The sequence below is a fragment of the Mobula hypostoma genome, chromosome 1, assembly GCF_963921235.1.
Source record: "Mobula hypostoma chromosome 1, sMobHyp1.1, whole genome shotgun sequence".
Taxonomy (NCBI): Eukaryota; Metazoa; Chordata; class Chondrichthyes; order Myliobatiformes; family Myliobatidae; genus Mobula; species Mobula hypostoma.
The window spans coordinates 146,513,621-146,527,972 of record NC_086097.1 but is presented as its reverse complement, the minus strand read 5'-3'; the positions used below and the strand labels follow the sequence as shown (position 1 = coordinate 146,527,972).

At 42.4% G+C, this 14,352-nt stretch overlaps 1 protein-coding gene across 2 annotated transcripts in view; it reads right to left on the bottom strand.

The window, feature by feature from the left end:
- map3k22 (mitogen-activated protein kinase kinase kinase 22) overlaps positions 1-14,352 on the bottom strand; it is a 114,348-nt gene that overhangs the window by 76,926 nt on the left and 23,070 nt on the right. The window lies entirely within an intron of this gene.

Genomic DNA, 14,352 nt, shown 5'->3' with positions numbered 1-14,352 from the left:
CTAATCTCCACTTTAGCTGATACTGCTAAAAGGTACTGTCTTTTTTTCAACTCAAATGTAATTGTTTCAGTCCTCAAAAGTTAAGTCCTAACACTTTCATTCTTACAAAGTTATGTCCCATCTCCAGTCTCCCACCTTGTTACCACCTTATCTCAAGTTCCTTGCTTAAAACACTGAAATTAGGATTCCATAGCAATACACACAAAATGCTGGTCAGGTTGCATCCACAGTAATGAATAAACAATCAACATTTGATGTCACAACATTTATTTTGCTATCTCCAGTGTCGCTGTCCGTTTCATCCTCCTTTTTCATATATCAACAGCTATCAGTTTCCATATGTATGCTGATATTATCCATTCTCACTTCACCGCCATCTTCTCTCTTGACCTTCTTCCTCTGTCACTAACTTGCCAGTCTGCTTGTCTAACATGCAATGTTGACATCATTAGCAATTTCACTGAATAGTTCCTGCTGATAAAGGCTGATACATCAACATTAAACTGAGTGCTTCTGAAATGTTGAGAATATGGTTAAAGAGGAATTTTAGAGAAACATTCTGATGGCAACAAAGCAGATATCAAATTGAATTACAGTTTAATGTTTGATATTGGTACACTTTGGATTGCAGGAAGATATAGATTTATTCAGTTAGATAGAAAGTAACAAATGAAGTTTAAAACAGAGAAGTGTGATGTAACCACAACTAGAAATGTATGATATTCTGCAGATGCTGGAAATTTTGTGCAATACACAGGAACTCAGCAAGTCAGGCAGCATGAACATATCTATGGAGGGGAATAAGCAGTTGATGTCATGGGCTGAGATCCTTCATCAGGACAGGAAAGGATGGGTGAAGAAGCTGAAGTAAGGTGGTGGCAGAATGGAAAGGGGGAGGTGGAGGAGTACAAGCTGGGAGGTGATAGGTGAGACCAGGTGAGGGGGAAGGCAGGTGTGTGGAGGAGTGGGTTGAAGTAAGATACTGGGATATGATAGATGGAAGAGGTGAAGGGCTGAAATCAGATGTTCCCTGGGATCACTCCCTAAGCCACTCCCTTGTCCATTATCCCTCTCCACTGATCTCCCTCCTGGCACTTATCCTTCCAAGCAAAACAAGTGCTACGCCTTACCCTATACCTCTTCCCTCAGTAATATTCAGGGCCCTAAAAAGTCCTTCCAGCTGAGGCAACATGTCACCAGTGAGTCTGTTGGGTGTGTATACTGTGTTCGGTGCTCCCGATGTGGCCTCCTATATATTGGTGAAACCCAACGGGGATGGGAGACCGCTTCACCAAGCATTTATGCTCCGTCTGCCAGAAAAAGAGGGATCTCCCAGTGGCCACCCATGTCAATTCCACTTCCCATTCTGAAATGTCAATCGATGGCCTCCTCCACTGTCGTGATGAGGCCACACTTAGGTTGGAGGAACAACACCGTATATTCCATTTGGGTAGCCTCCAAGCTGATGGCATGAACATCGATTTCTCAAACTTCCAGTAATGCCCCCCATCCCGCTCTTTACCATTTCTCATCCCCTTTTCCCTCTCTCACCTCATCTCCAAGCCTGCCCACCGCCTCCCTTTGGTGCTCCTATCCCCTTTTCTTTCTTCTACGGCCTTCTGTCTCTTTCACCAATCAACTTCCCAGCTCTTAACTTCATCTTTCCCCCTCCAGGTTTCAACTATTACCTTGTGTTTCCCTCTCCCTTCCCCCTACCATTTAAATCTACTCCCTAGCTTTTTTTTCTCCAGTCCTGCCGAAGGGTTTCGTATTGAAACGTTGACTGTACTCTTTTCCTAGATGCTTCCTGGCCTAGAAACATAGAAAAGCTACAACACAGTACAGGCCCTTCGGCCCACAAAGTTGTGCCGAAAATGTCCCTACCTTAGAAATTACTAGGCCTACCTATAGCCCTCTATCTTTCTAAGCTCCATGTACCTATCCAAATGTCCCTTAAAAGACTCTATCGTATCCGCCTCCACCACTGTTGCCGGCAGCCCATTCCACGCACTCACCACTCTCTGAGTAAAAAACTTACCCCTGACATCTCCTCTGTACCTACTCCCCAGCATCTTAAACCTGTGTCCTCTTGTGGCAACCATTTCAGCCCTGGGAAAAAGCCTCTGACTATACACATGATCAAAGCCTCTCATCATCTTATATACCTCTATCAGGTCACCGCTCATCCTCCGTTGCTCCAAGGAGAAAAGGCCGAGTTCACTCAACCTATTCTCATAAGGCATACTCCCTAATCCAGGCAACATCCTTGTAAATCTACTCTGCACTCTTTCTATGACTTCCACATCCTTCCTGTAGTGAGGCGACCAGAACTGAGCACAGTACTCCAAGCTGGCTCTGATCAGGGTCCTATATAGCTGCAACATTACCTCTCGGCTCCTAAATTCAATTCCACGATTGATGAAGGCCAATACACCGTTCACCTTCTTAACCACAGAGTCGACCTATACAGCTGCTTTGAGTGTCCTATGGACTCAGACCCCAAGATCCCTCTGATCCTCCACGTTGCCAAGAGTCTTACCATTAATACCATATTATGCCATCGTATTTGACCTACCAAAATGAACCACTTCACACTTATCTGGGCTGAACCCCATCTGCTACTTCTCAGTCCAGTTTTGCATCCTATCAATGCCCCGCTGTAACCTCTGACAGCCCTCCACACTATCCACATCATCTCCAAGCTTTGTGTCATTCAGCAAACTTACTAACCCATCTCTCCACTTCCTCATCCAGGTCATTTATAAAAATCATGAAGAGTAAGGGTCCCAGAACAGATCCCTGAGGCACTCCACTGGTGACTGACCTCCATGCAGAATTCGACCCGTCTACAACCACTCTTTGCCTTCTGTGGGCAAGCCAGTTCTGGATCCACAGCAATGTCCCCTTGGATCCCCATGTCTCCTTACTTTCTCAGGAAGCCTTGCATTATCAAATGCTTTGCTGAAATCCATATACATTACATCTACTGCTCTTCCATCATCAATGTGTTTAGTCACATCCTCAAAAAATTCAAACAGGCTCATAAGGCACAACCTGCCCTTGACAAAGCTATGCTGACTACTCCTAATCATATTATACCTTTCCAAATGTTCATAAATCCTGCCTCTCAGGATCTTCTCCATCACCTTACCAACCACTGAGGTAAGACTCACTGGTCTAAAATTTCCTAGGCTATCTCTACTCCCTTTCTTGAATAAAGGAACAATATCCGCAACCCTCCAATCCTCCAGAACCTCTGCCGTCCCCATTGATGATGCAAAGATCACTGCCAGAGGCTCAGCAATCTTCTCCCTCGCCTCCCACAGTTACTCCAATTAAACACTTTTCTAATTTGTCTGCTCCTATCTTTCTCCAATGCTATTGTAAAGGAGATAGAATTATGATCACCATCTCCAAAATGCTCTCCCACTGAGAGATCTGACACCTGACCAGCTTCATTTCCCAATAGCAAATCAAGTACAGCCTTTCCTCTTGTTGGCTTATCTACATGTTGTGTCAAGGAACCTTCCTGAACACACCTAAGAAATTCCACCCCATCTAAACCCCTTGCTCTAGGGAGATGCCAATCGATATTTGGGAAATTAAAATCTCCCATCACAACAACTCTGTCATTATTACACCTTTCCAGGATCTGTTTCCCTATCCGCTCCTCGATACCCCTGTTACTATTGGGCGGCCTATAAAAAAACACCCAGTAAAATTATTGACCCTTCCTGTTCCTAACCTCCACCTACAGAGACTCCATCGACAATCGCTCCATGGCATCCACCTTTTCTGTAGCCGTGACACTATCTCTGATTAACAGTGCCATGTCCCCACCTCTTTTGCCTCCCTCCTTATCCTTTCTGAAACATCTAAAACCCGGCACTTGAAGTAACCATTCCTGCCCCTGAGCCATCCATGTCTCTGTAATGGCCACCACATCATATCTCCAAGTACTGATCCATGCTCTAAGCTCATCTGCTTTGTTCACAACACTCTTTGCATTAAAATAGACGCATCTCAAACCTTCGGTCTGAGCGCATCCCTTCTCTATCACCTGCATATCTTACCTCTTGCACTGTCTGCAAGCTTTCTCTATTTGTGAACCAACGGCCTCTTCGCCAGTCTCTTCAGATCGGTTCCCACCCCCCAACAATTCTAGCTTAAACTCTCCCCAGTAGCCTTAGCAAGTCTCCCCGCCAGGATATTGGTCCCCCTGGGATTCAAGTGCAACCTGTCCTTTCTGTACAGGTCACACCTGCCCCAAAAGAGGTCCCAATGATCCAGAAATCTAAATCCTTGCCCCCTGCTCCAATCCCTCAGCCACGCATTTATCCTCCACCTTATTCTATTCCTATTCTCACTGTCGCATGGCACAGGCAGTAATCCCGAGATTACTACCTTTGCAGTCCTGCTTCTCAACTTCCTTCCTAATTCCCTGTAGTCTTTTTACAGGACCTCTTCCCTTTTCCTACCAATATGTACCATGACCTCTGGCTGTTCTCCCTCCCACTGCAGGATATCTTGGACGCGATCTGAAACATCCCGGACCCTGGCACCTGGAAGGCAAACTACCATCCAAGTTTCTTTCCCGTGCCCAAAGAATCGCCTGTCTGACCCCTTAACTATAGAGTCCCCTATCACTACTGCCTTCCTCTTCCTTTCCCTACCCTTCTGAGCCACAGGGCCATACTCTGTGCCAGAGGCACAGCCACTGTTGCTTCCCCCAGGTAAAGCTGTTCCCCCCCCCCCAAAAGTACTCAAGCAGGAGTACTTATCGTCAAGGGGAACAGCCACAGGGGTACTCTCTAGTACTTGACTCTTCCCCTTCCTCCTCCTGACTGTGACCCACTTGTTTGTCTCCCATAGCCCCGGTGTGACCAATTGCTTGTAACTCCTTTCTATCACCTCCTCGCTCTCCCTGACCAGGCGAAGGTCATCGAGTTGCATCTCCAGTTCCCTAACTCGGTCCCTTAGGAGCTGCAGCTCGACACACCTGGTGCAAATATGGCCATCTGGGAGGCTCCAGGACCTCCCACATCCAACACCGAGCACAGAAAACTGGCCTCATACACATACTTCCTCCTTTCCGCAAATAACACCGGTAAACCTACCTCGCCACGCCCCGTTACCGCCTAAGCCCGTTGAGGCAAAGCCCTATCGCTCTGCTGCCGCTCCAAAGGCTGCCTGCTGGATATGGCGGTGTTCTTTTTAAACCTTTTGCGCTCTACTGGCTGACATCACGTGCCTGCGCAGTCTTGCCTCTCTTTTACCCTGAGTAGTAAAAACTGCCTTCGCTCTGAAAATCAGCCGTTCCCTCGCAGTCTTCTTGCTCCAAGCCTGCTGAGTTCCTCCAGCATTTTATGTGTGTTGCTCTGATTTCAAGCATCTCCAGATTTTCTCTTTTTTGTGATTCTTTTACCAAGTTAATGGTCTTCCAATAACAGTCAAATTTTGCCTCAAAATACATCCCTAAGAACATCCCATAAAGCATAGAATGCTATGTTATGTAGCTGGTCAGGTTGAATGTCAACAAAAAAGCCTCCTTTTCTGGACCTTTCTGACAAATACACAGTACAGAAGAAGATAGATGATAAGTCTCATGCCCATCACAGTCATCTGGTATTGAGTTCCCAGGAAATGATGGGGACACCACTTCACACTATCAGCCAATAAAGGTCTGAGGTTTGTTGATAGGGCATTCTGTCAAATGATTTTGAAAGTCTGTCTGAGTAAACAGCTGACAGGATCTACCACCTCCTTTTCTTACAACATCTCAAGGACATTGATACAAGCCACAGGAATCATCTGAGACTGCATATGCTGGAATTTGAGGAAAAGACAATATTCTGGTAGAACACCAGGTCGGGCAACATCTATGGAGGGAAATGGACTTTCAACATTTCAGGTAAAGAGGCTTCTTCCAGATTTCAAGTATAGTCCAATATCATGGGTAAAGCCCTCCCCAGCAATGAGCACATCTACATGAAGCATTGTCACAGGAAAGCAACATCCATCATCAGGGATCCCTACTACCCAGGCCATGCTCTCTTCTCACTGCTGCCATCAGGAAGAAGGTACAGGAGTCTCAGGACTCACACTACCAGGTTCAGGAACAATTATTTCTCCTCAACCATCAGGCTCTCAAACCAAAGGGATAACTTCACTCAACTTCAGTTGTCCATCATTGAAATGTTCCCATAACCTATAGACTCACACTCAAGGACTCTTCATCTCATGTTCTCGATAATAATAAATAAATGAGCAATAAATATCATTTCTTTCTTTTTGTTTTTGCACAGTTTGTTGTCTTTTGCGGACTGATTGAACGCCCATGCCAATGCAGTCTTTCATTGATTTTATTATGGTTATTATACTAGTATGGATTTACTGAGTATGCCTGCAAGAAAATGGATCCCGGGGTTGCACATGTTGACAAATACAGTACGTACTTTGATGACAAATTTACTTTGAACTTTGATTGGTAGACAATGATGTTCCTTTGAAATGGCTATGGTCCATCATCCATTGCAAAATTGGGGGTAGGCAGAACAGAGCAAACAATGTAAAAGCAGCAATTTTTTGTACTAGAACTAGATAGCAGTTGGAGTGGAGATACATCTCTACCAAAGGAGGTGTAAGGCACTCCTTCCCTCCGCCAGCCTGCAAGTCACCCTTGGGCAGGATGTAGCACCAGCTTAGCCCCCTGATCAGGGTCACATGAAGCCATGGGAGCAGGTGGTGGATGGTCATATGAGCAGTTGGTGTATTATCACGTCCTGGTTATGCGACCACAGACATCAGGCAGACAATCTCTGAATAGTAGTTATAACAGCTGTGGTCACCTATCTTGTAAAGACACTGCCCAGAGAAAGGCAATGGCTAAACACTTCTGCAGAAAAATTTGCCAAGAACAATCATGTTCATGGAAAGACCATAATCGCCTATGTCATACGACATGGCACATAACCAACAAACGATATACTGTAGCAGTCAAACCCCAGCTTAAGCACCGAATACAGATCTGTTCACTATGTGAAAAATCTTGCTGCATAGCAGAGGATACAGAAGTGATTTATGAAATTGTTGCCAGGGCAAGAAAATTTTACTTACTAAGAAAAATTGGATAAGCTGAGGCTAAAATTGTTTTCTTTGGAACAGCCAAGATTATAAGAAAACTTAGCTGCATGAACCATAAGAGGCCAGGAAAGAGGTTAATTGTAAGACCTATTTCCCTTAGCTTAGGGGTTTGAAAACCAGGAGTTCAGAATTAATTGACAGGTGGATTAAAAGGGAAATGAAGAAAACTTTGTTCACTAAGGGGTCTGTAACTCAGTGCCTGATGGGGAGGTCACCTCTAATTGGGCAGGTACCTAAACATGTGTGACCTACAGGACTGTGGGCTCAATGCAGGAGTGTGGGAAATAAATAGCCTCCTTTCAACTGGCACAAACATTATGGTCTGAATGGCCTCCTGCATAAGAATTTTGTTTTATGATTCTATTATCAAGTCTATGCCAGTTCTCTGCGGAACAACCAGTTGGTCACATTCGCCCATTCTATTCTGCTAACCCTACAAATGTCTATTCAATTTCAATTTGAAACCTTTTGATAGTCTTAGCTTTCAACCTACACCATCCCGCTCTCTGCAGGCACTGAGTTTTAAGTCATTGCTACTAATCATGTAAAATAATTCTTCCTCACACCCCCGTAATATTTTACTGCAAACCCCAAAATAGTGATGGCTACCAGCAGCAGATTGGAAAAGGATTTTCCTTGTTTACTCATCTGAGATCTGTCATAATCTTCTCTACCTCTACCAAGTCTCCATCCAAACTCCTTTGCATCTAAGAGGACATTCCAAATGTTTGTAACCTAACATTACAGCTGAAATCCATCTTCTCCAGAGCCAGTCTATTAAATATTCTCTGCAATCTCTCAATATGTTTCACATCCTTCTTAAACTGTATTGACTAGAATTGAATGCAAAGCTCCAGTTGTTACTTAACTCAATGTCTATAAAGGTTCAGCATAACTTCCCTGCTTTTGTATTGGAAACAGCTGAGAACATTTGAACAAAGAACAGTACAGCAGAGAAACAGGCACTTTGACCCCACAATGTCTGTGCTAAACATGATGCCAACTGAAACGACACGTTTGAATGCATATGGTCCATATCCCTCAATTCCCTGTCTGTTCATGCTCAAAGTTCAAGGTAAATTTTATTATCAGAGTACATACAAGGCACCGCATAGAACCCTGAGATTCATTTTCAGTGGGCATACTCCGTACATCTATAGAATTGTAACTATAACAGGATCAATGAAAGATCAAGTAGAGTGCAGAAGACAACAATCTTTGCAAATATAAGTATACCAGTAAATAAATAGCAATAAATTCAACAAAATAAAGAGTCAAATTGAGATCATTGGTTGTGGGAACATCTCAATGGATGGGCAAATGAGTGTGGTTATCCCCTTTGGTTCAAGAGCCTGATGATTGATGGATAGTAACCGTTCTTGAAGCTGGTAGTGTAAGTCCTGAGGTTCTTGTACCTTCCACCTGATGCAGCAGCCAGAAAAGAGCTACTTAAGAGCTATCATGTATCTATCTTAGTGCCTCTTAAAGATTGCTATCAAACTTGTTTCCCCTAGCAGCTCGCTCTAGGCACTTCTTTGTATAAAACTTGCTACATAAATCTCCTTTAAACTTTACTCCTATCACTTTAAAGTTATGCCCTGCAAAATATTCAATTACACTCACCAGTCCTCAACAAATGAAGCAGCCTTAAGTCCCTTAAATGATCCGCACTCCTTTGAGTCAAAATTTAACAGGCTTTCAGCTCAACAAGCCCACTGCGCCCATTTTACTCCTACTTTTTATTCTTCCCTCTTTTGTTAGCAAGTCAGATTTTACCAAACATTTGCCCATGAGGGGCAATTTACAATAACAATAATCTTACCAATCTGCACGCCTTTGGGTTGTGGGAGGAAATAAGATCACCAGAAGGAAGCCCACATGATCACAGGGAGAATGCAGAAGCTCCACACAGACAGCACGCAAATTCAGGAAGGAAGCTCGGTCTCTGGCGCTGTGAGACAACATCTCTGCTAGTATTAGAACAGTGCAAGTAAGCCTTTCATTGGCTCCCTCCATCGCTTTTATCGCTCAAAATGCATCACCTCAAACCCCTCTGTGTTAATTTCCATCTGGCATGTCTACTCATGCCCACATTGGATGGTATAGATCATAGAACGGTACAGCTCAGGAGCAGGTCCTTCAGCCCTTGATGTTGTGCTGAACTAATTAAGCAAGTAATTAAATGCCTAACTGATCTACTTCCTACTGCGTACACAAGGTCCATATCAAAATCACAATCAGGTTTATAACCACTGACTTATATGCCATGAGATTTGTTGTTTTGCAGCAACAGTACAGTGCAAAGACATAATAATTATTAAATTTACAAAATAAATAAACAAGGGAATAACAAATTAGTGTTTATGGACAGTTCAGTTATCTGATAGCAGAAGGAAAGAAGCTGTTCCAAAATCATTGAATATAGGTCTTCAAGCTCTCATACTTCCTTCTCGATGGTAGTAATGAAAAAAGGGATGTCTCAAATGATAGGGTCATTAGTGATGGATGCCACCTTCTTGAGGCATCACCTCTGAGACCATATGATCGTAATGTATAGGAGCAGAGCTCAACTATTTGGCCCATTGAGTCTGCTCCGCTATTTCATCATGGCTGATTCAATTTTCACCTCAGCCCCAATCTCCTGACTTCTCCCCGAATCTCTTCATGTCCTGACCAATCAAGAATCTATCAACCTCTGCCTTAAATGTACATAAAGACTTGGCCTTCACAGCTGCCTGTGGCAAAGAATACCACAGATTCACCATTCTATGGCTAAAGAATTCCTGTGCATACCTAAAAGCCTCTTGAGAGCATCTATAATATGTGTCTCCGTTACCACTCATGGCAGTGCATGACAGACTCCCACCACTCTCTGTGTAAAAAAAATTCCTGCACATCTCCTTTGAACTTGCCCTCTCTCATCTTAAGTGCATGCCCTCTAATACTCGACCCTGGGGAAAAGAGTACTGGCTCTCTACTCTGTGTATGCCCCTCTCTCCCCTTAGCCTCTGTTGGTCCAGAGAAAATAACCCAAGTTCTCCTTATGGTACACACCCTCTAATCAAAAGGTCAGATCCTGGTAAGACTTGTCCATATCCTCTTCAAAACTTTCACACCCTTCTGGCGTGGGATACCCAGAAAGGAATGCAATGTGGCCTAACTTGCACATTATAAAATATGTAAGTTTTATGAATCTACAATGTCTCTTGAACTCGATGCCTTGACTAATAAAGTCAAGCACGCCATATGTTTTTACTACCCTATCAACGCATGCACTCACTTTCAGGGAGTAATGCACTTGGACCCCAATATCCCTCTGTACATCAATCTGTTAATCCTGCCTTAAACTGCTTCAAGGATAAGGCAGATTTAGTAATGGCCATCACCAGATAATTGAAAGGGACTATTTATAGATATCTAAGTCAGAAATTACCTGATATGATAACCACACCTCACAGTGTTGTAATGAATGGCATCACAAGCATGCAAGACTAATAAGGAAGAACAATAAAAGTGGAGAGACAAGGGAAACTAGTCTGCTGTTCATAGGAATGTATGAATGGAGTTTTGAATGTAATATTATGGGAGCTCACTCTTATCTATGGTGTCCATGAGATGGGCATTTGTAACGTAGGGAGAGCTTGTATATTTATCTTGTTTTGTTTCTTGAAAAATACCATTATGGATGAGAGAAGTGCTGTACATTTTAGCTGTGTATGCAAAAAAAAAGCAGCCAACAATGTAAGATTATGGAGATAAATAAATTCACAGTTAAACCATTGTCATGTAACATGAGGTGAGAGCAAACTGCATCAAGTCTGCAGCAGAACAGGAAGCTATTCTTCAAATTTTAGCTTCCAGCTGGAAAAGACTCCCAACTCCCTCAAAATGACACACCCACTAAGAAAGCAATTACTGGGTAAAATGGTTAATTAAGATTTCCAATAGACAATCAAAATTAATGAAATTAGAAAATGTGTGACATGTGACTTGTATTCACGTAGCAGTCAAACTAAAAAAAAACAGAAAGTTAAATGCAAGAGCAAAGCAGTGTAAAGTCCAGCTGTAGTTTCTGCAAGAATTGCGAAGAGGGATATAAATATAATTTAGGGAATTTTCCATGACTGCTCCTGCCTTCATCCCTTTGGGAGGCTACTATCTATTGAAATGGGTCCCATTTCCCACTCTGCTGTTGATATAGGAGGGATTTTGGCTCCTATCATTGATCCTACAGGATGTGTTCACATTCACTCTTGGATAAACAGACTACTATGGAAAACATGGAAAGAACTCCAGTCTGTGTGTCAGAAGTTAATGAAATAAACACAAAGAGTCAGTGAAGTACAATGTCCAACTTGCCCAATAGCTGAATGATCCAAGTCAGGGAATAAAGAATTCTCAAAAATTGCAAGAATCCCTATCACAAGAAAAATGGAGAATAAACAAAGAGGAAAGGAGGCTTAATGTTTTTTTTTAAATCAGTGATAAACATATCTGAATAGAGCAAAATGAAATGAGAAAAACTAATATATGAAACTGTAGGCTATCTCAACACTACACAAGTTCAGCACAATCAGGATTTCGAACAGCAGAGTGTGCTCTGGTCAGGAAGTCCAGCCTTTGAAGCAGAACACAAGAAAGTAGGAGCAGGACAAGGCCACTTGGAATTTCAAGGTTATTCTATTTAATATGACCATAGTTAATTTTTACTGGCCATCACTTCTCTTCTGTGCTAGATCTCCCTAACCCTTAATTCCCTGATTTTTTGGTAAGTATTTATCCATTTCCATCTGATGATCAGACCTCAAACACCTTTAGGGGCAGGAAGTTCCAGAGTCTCACTATCTCTGAGAGAAGAAATTCCTCCATGTTTCAGTCCTAAAGGACAATCACTCATTTTAAATGCACAAAATTAGTGTAAAAGGCACAATATTCCTCTCAAAGAAATTTGGCTCTCATCAGTTTCTTTTGCCTTTAAAAAATGGGTAGATATGCTTGATGCCTGAAACAGATGCAGTAATAAGGCAATTTGTTTAGCTATTAATATAAAACACACTACTTATCTCTTATTACTTCAATAAACACCAACTTGAATAAGAACATATGAAATAGAAGTTCCTAATAAGCTCCTTAAACCTCCTCAGCCATTCAAAGTTCAATGGAAATTTATTGTCAAAGTATGCATATATTACCATATTCTACTGAAATTCATTTTCTTGCAGGCAATTACAGAAAAAAATGCAATAGAATATTATGAGAAAACTATGCATAAGCAAAGACTGACAAACCAATGTGCAAACGTAGAGAAACTGCAAATAAAAATAATACTGACAGCATAAGTTGTAATGAGTCCTTGAAAGTGAGTGTGTAACTGGTTGGATCATTTCAGAATAGTGGTGAATGAAGTCATCCACACTTGTTCAGGAGCCTAATGGTTTTAAGGTAATAACTGTTCCTGAAACTGGTGATGTGGGACCTAAGGCTTCTGTGCTGCCTGCATGATGGTAGTAGCGAGAAGAAGTCATGGCCTGGATGGTGGGGGTCTTTGATGGTTGATTTCTTCTGGTAGCACTGCATGCAGACGTACACAGTGGTCAGGATGGCTTTGCCAGTGATGGAATGGGTGATTCACCACCTTCTATAGGTTCTTCCTCTCCTGGGCATTGATGTTTCCACACCAGGCTACGATGAAACTAGTTAGGATACTCTCCACTGTGCATCTATAGAAGTTCAAAGTTTTGGTGGCATGCCAAAATCTACACAAACTTCTAAGAAAGTAGAGGCACCGTTTTGCCTTCTTTGTGAAGACACTTATGTGGGGGGTCCTGGGACAGTTCCTCTGATATGATAGCACCAAAGTATTTAAAGTTACTGACCCTCTCCACCTTTGATCCCCTAATGAGGACTGGCTCATGGACTTCATCTTCTTCCTCCTGTAGTTAATTATCAGCTTTTTTTGTTTTGCTGACACTGAGGTAGTTGTTGTGGCATCACTCAACCTGATATTCAATCTCCCGCAACAACACCATCACTGATTCTTTACCTCAGCAATATTTCAGTTTCCCTTGATACATCTAAAAGCCACAAACATAATGACCTGTGTTCTGAATGATTGAGCTTCCATATCCTTCTTTGGCAAAGAATTCCAAAGATCCATCACTTGAGTGATGAAAAGGACATTTCCTTATTTTATGACTAACCTTCATACTCAACTTCTCAGCCATAGACAACATTCTCTCTACACCTATTCCTACATACATTTTGTATGTTTCAATGGGGTCACTTTTCCTCTCACTCTCCGAAACACATAAACACCCTGAAGAGATTAGCCTATTTAATCTACCTCACATAACAAAGCTATCATCCCACGAATCTGTCTGGTGAATCTTTGCTGCATTCCCCATATAGTTCATCTCATTCTAAAGATTGTACCCAATATTCACCAGAGCTCTAATACGATAAGATACTTTATACACATGTACTTAAACCATTTTACCATAAATTTTCCATTTCTTAACTTGGTACTCAGCTCATTCAGCTGGTCTATATCCACTTGAAACCTCTTTGCATCCCCACCACTACTCACGTTCCCATTTCATTTGGTGTCACCACCAAACTTAGAAATATGACATTTAGTCCCCTCAGCCAAACTCTTGATATAGGTTGTGAATAAGTGAGGCCAAGTACCAATCACTGCAGTAGCCCATTAGTAGCAGCCTGCCAACCCGAGAAAAAAAACATTACTTTCCATTGCATTCTCCCTGTTAGTGAATCTAGTTATGTATAAATACAAATCACACTCCACTAAACTCTACAGGAGGCATGTCATATTGGTGAAATAAACACAATGGCAGAAGGAAAAGTGCACAAGCCGTCTATTTAAGATCATAAAGCTCTCACACTGCTGCAGTGGAGCATAAGGAACAGAAGCAGAGGTACCAGTGAAGTGAGACCCATTCAGTGTTTAGGCTGATCATGTGCTATCTTGAAACTAAAGCTAGTAATCACAGTTTCACATGTCAGAAGGAAACACATGTCAGCATCTTCCCTGTTAACTTTCCCAGATTTCTGTATATACCTCTCATTCTTCTAAACTTAAAGACAGTATGACCCAAACTTACTTTCTCTTTCTAAACAGGATGACTCCTTCCCCCAGGAAATCTACATTGCATCAACTCCAAGGCAAAGATACCTTTCCTTCAACAATGT